General features: G+C 40.9%; 1 protein-coding gene across 1 annotated transcript in view; it reads right to left on the reverse strand.

Moving 5' to 3' along the window:
- The window catches only part of SUMF1 (sulfatase modifying factor 1), a 79,281-nt gene that overhangs the window by 5,873 nt on the left and 68,947 nt on the right, over window positions 1-4,461 (reverse strand). The gene's annotated exons all lie outside the window — the stretch shown is intronic.

Genomic DNA, 4,461 nt, shown 5'->3' on the forward strand with positions numbered 1-4,461 from the left:
GGACTCATTAGCTGTTTACCTTTAGGCAAAGCCTTTCTGAGCCTGCTCCCTAATGATAAAACGGGAGCTACTGATGGACTAGCGTCGAAATGCTCCATCTCACCTTGACACACAAAGTAAAGCACCGGACACGCGGTGGCACTGTAAGTGTCGCTCTGTAAGGTACACAACGCTCTTCCCCACGGAAGGGGGCTGTGCCCGTCTTATCCGACCTCCCTGGGTGGCCCTGCTTCCCAGTGACACGGAGCTTCAGCCAGCTCCTCGCAGGTCTCAGAGATCTCGTTTTAGAAAGACGATGACGCCCCTGCCAGCAGGCGAAGGCGCATCTGCACGTGCTTCTCAACGGGCAGCTGAGCGGCGCCGCTGGGGATAAGGATCCAGCCTGAGGTCTCTGCTGGATGCAACGTACCTCCCAAACTGCACAGCACGGTATTTTAAAATAAGATGTGGTTCATATGCCACGAAACGCAAGCTCTAACAGCCCTGACGAACTGTGTCTGCCCAGAGCCCAGTGTTCAGGATCTGAGGCTGTGACGTGAAGAGGGTAGAAAACAGATCCACGAGGTCCAGGATGAGACTTTTAGCACAGCCATGCTTGAAGCCCCTGCTACATACAGAATAATTCCACTTGGGGGAGAAAAAAAATCAAAGTGCACGACAAGTCTGGTTGAAAACTATCAATAGTTTTCTTTAGGAAGTTTTTTTTTTTTTTTAAGTTTCTTTGGGAATGCTTCTATGTTCATTATTTATTTTCTCATTTTTAGTGCAACGAAATGTTTTGTGTAACAAAAGAGCTGGTCCTTTATGAGATCATAGCATCTCTAAAACCTTCCATTAACCCAATCGACTGTGAAGAGCTACACCCTAAGCAAGCCTCACCACAAGTCAGTGTCGAGAGGTCACGGCCACCGTGTGAGAAGCCGGTCAGTGCGCATCACCATTCCATTTCACGCGCACTCATCCACTCAGCAAACGTTTACTCGTGAGTAGTTCATTTCAAATTCCGATAACGGGCAACTAATGAAACACGTAATTAAAGAGGAAAATGTCCTGATTTCCAACGTCCTCATTGCTCTTTTTTTTTCCAACTCTACTTTTAGCACCAAAAACTGGTTATTAATGACGTTAGGACTTTGAGTGGCTGAAATATGGGTCATTTTATTAATTAAGAACAGAGCTTTTAGTCCTATTTCCTCAAAATGGCTAATTACTGTATGACATTGATCTCAAAACCTGTGCTAAGACTGGGACCCTGGACTCCAGAACAATCCATTTGTCATAATGACTTACCAGCCTCGGGACTTTGAAGGCAAGGGGGACAGCGACGTGGTTTTCTACGAGATGATGACTTTTAGAGACACAGGGAAGTTTTACGGTAACTGTAGCTCATCACAAACAAAATCACCATAGAAAACCACGCAGCAGAACCCAGGCCTCTGGGCTTTGCGCCTGGTGCTTTGCCGCTGACGTCAGATCAACTCCTTTGCTAATGATCTCGTGTAAAATGGTGGGAGGCTGTGGGCTGAGCTAAAGACCCCGCCGGGATTACTCTAACGACGTTCAAGAACATCGGCTCTTATTTCCTGAGTGCTTACTATGTGGACTGTCCAAAGAACTTCACGGGAGGGTGATTCACGCACTTCCTCCTCCACGAATCCTGCGGAGCTGTCGCTAGCATGCTTGAGGGAAAACGAAAGCACAGGAATGCTAAAACTGTGCTTTAGGTCACATGGCTTAAAAGTGGTGGATCCGGCATCACAGCCTTTCCCATCCCATCCCAGAGTCTGTGCTCCTAAGCCGAGGCCAGGCTGACTTGTGGTGCTTCTCTCTGTGCCCTCGTCAAAGCTGTACTTCGGATGGGCTTTGAAAAAGTTATGAATAATCATCAGAGCTTACTTTAGTCGTGCAAAGAGGCCCTGGCCCATAACCAAAGGTCAGTCACCTTCGAGGTAACATGATTTTTTTCAAAATGAATTACAACATTATTCTTTCTTTTTATTGATTTACTTTCTTTTACTGATTTTCACCAATGCCTTAAGGATCATTTCCAGGATTCTGCTACCTAGTTAGGAGTTCATTAGTTGGATCCTTATTCAAAAGGGAATTAGTGGGAAAAACGATCTAATTATAATAATGATGATGATGAAGGATGATGGGGCTAGCAGCAACTAACTTTGACCCAGTCTTCGCCATGAGTTAGGCACTGTCCAAGGGCTTACATACTTTGGTCTATTCTTTCCACATAAGAACCTTACAGCAGGTGCAACCATGATGTGCATTTTACAAACGTGAAGACAGAGGCTTGGAAAGATTAAGGACCCAAGGTCACAGACGGAGCAGTTACAGAGCTCCTACCCAGGTCTAATTCCAGAGTCCACATCTTAATAATTTAGTTATAGCTGAAACTGCCACTTTTAATCTAGCGAAAAAAGACAGATGCTCTGAAAAAGACAGGTGCTCACAACCAACACTGCTGTTTTCCTGGAACTCCCTCTTCCGGCACGTTATCTCCATCCCTCTGAGCCTGACTATATTCAAACTAGAAAAAGTTAAATAGGCACGACATAGACTCTAAATCAATCACTAAGATTTTAAAACAAAGAGGTACAGTTAATAAAGCAAAGAAGAGAAATAGAGCGATAAAACATACAAGCGAAAAAGAGAGAGAGAGAGGGAGGGAGAGGAAAGGAAACAAAGAACAGATGGCACCAAGACGAACACCAAGATGGCAAATTTAAACCCAGCCTTATCAATGGTCACATTAAATGTACGTGGTCTAAACAGCCAATGAAAAGGCCAAGTTTATGCCAATAAATTCGATAACTCAGACGAAGTGGACAAATTCCTTGAAGGAAACAAACTCTCAGATATTAATCAAGAAGAAACAGATAATCCACCTAACTAACTCTGCAGCTATGAACTAAATTAAATCCACAGCTATACCTCTAGGCCCAAATGGTTTCCCTGGGGGAATCTAGCAAACGTTTACATAAGAAATAGCTGATTCTACATGAACTGCCTCGAAAAAATTTAAGATGAGGGAATATTTGATTGACAAAGCCAGGAATACACTGACACAAAAACCGGACAAGGAAACGACAGAAGATCAGCCATCATGAATGTAAATGCAAACAAATGCTCAACACTTTAGCAGGTCAAATCCAAAAATATGTAAAAAGGGTCATACAGCATCACTAATCGGATGTATTCTAGGAAAGCAAGGATAGTTTAAGATTTGAAAATTTTAAATCAATAAGTGTAGTTCACCATATTAACAGACTGGAAAAGATAAACATCTCAATATCGACGGAAAAAGCACCTGGCAAAATGCACATTCATTTCTGATAAAAATTCTCAAGAACTAGGAATAGAGGAAAACTTCCTCAAGCTCATAAAGGATATCTTTGAAGACACTAGAGCTAATATCAAATTTAACTTTGAAAACGTAAATGCGTACCCTGTAAGATTCTCACCTCAAAAAGGAGGTAAGAGTGTCTGTTCTTACCTCTCCTGTTCAAAATGATAATGGATGTTATAGAAAAGGTAAAAAAAACAAAAAAAAAAAAAGAGTAAAAGATCCAGATTAAAAGAGAACAAATAAAACTGTCTATATTTACCACCTATGTAGAAAATATAAGACTCTACAAAAACATGAAAAATATACATGAGTTTAACAAAGTTGCAGGACATAAGATAAATATACAAAAACCAACTGTACCCTGTAAAAGTATCTATTAAAAACAAATATTAAGTTAAAAGATATTTTAAAAGAACAAACAGCAAAGCCTGTACAATACAGATTTAAAGTGAACAAAAAATACGAAATGTTAAAGTTGATAACACTCATATGTTTGACATTGGGATACTTTGGTGTTATGCTTAAAATGTTTTTACACTCTTCATTTGCTCCACTGTTTCTTGAGGAAAAATCTTCTGGTCCTCAATTCTTACAAAGTAAATGGAGTCCCAATTAAGAAAAATGCCATATGTCAGAGACATAACTGGCGGCAATTAGGGTTTTGAAATACTATTATTCAAAAAGAGCGTCACCTGTCTTTCATGCACGTCTGGTACCCCAGCAGGAGGATTCAGATACTCTTGCAGTAGCAGCTTCAATTAGAGAAAAAAATCTGAGACTAAAGACTGACGTGTACATGAACATTTAAATGTACTGGGATGACCTGGGACAATGCTTTTAATTTAAAATTAAAATTAGAATTTTAAAGATAAATGTGTCCACTTCTTGTTATATGCAGGTATAAAGCATACAGTGAACTCAACTCTATGAACTGCCACCTAAATAACTGCATTAAAAAGTCTAAGAAATGCAGAAGACACACGTGCGTACAAACTCACACAAACACATAATCTAAAGAGAGTCTCTTCAGGCCAGCGGTTCCCAAACTTGCTGTTATGCTTTAAAATCCAGATGCCCAGGCCACACTCCAGAAAAATCAAATC

This window comes from Pteropus vampyrus, unplaced genomic scaffold (assembly GCF_000151845.1).
Source record: "Pteropus vampyrus isolate Shadow unplaced genomic scaffold, Pvam_2.0 Scaffold100, whole genome shotgun sequence".
NCBI lineage: Eukaryota > Metazoa > Chordata > Mammalia > Chiroptera > Pteropodidae > Pteropus > Pteropus vampyrus.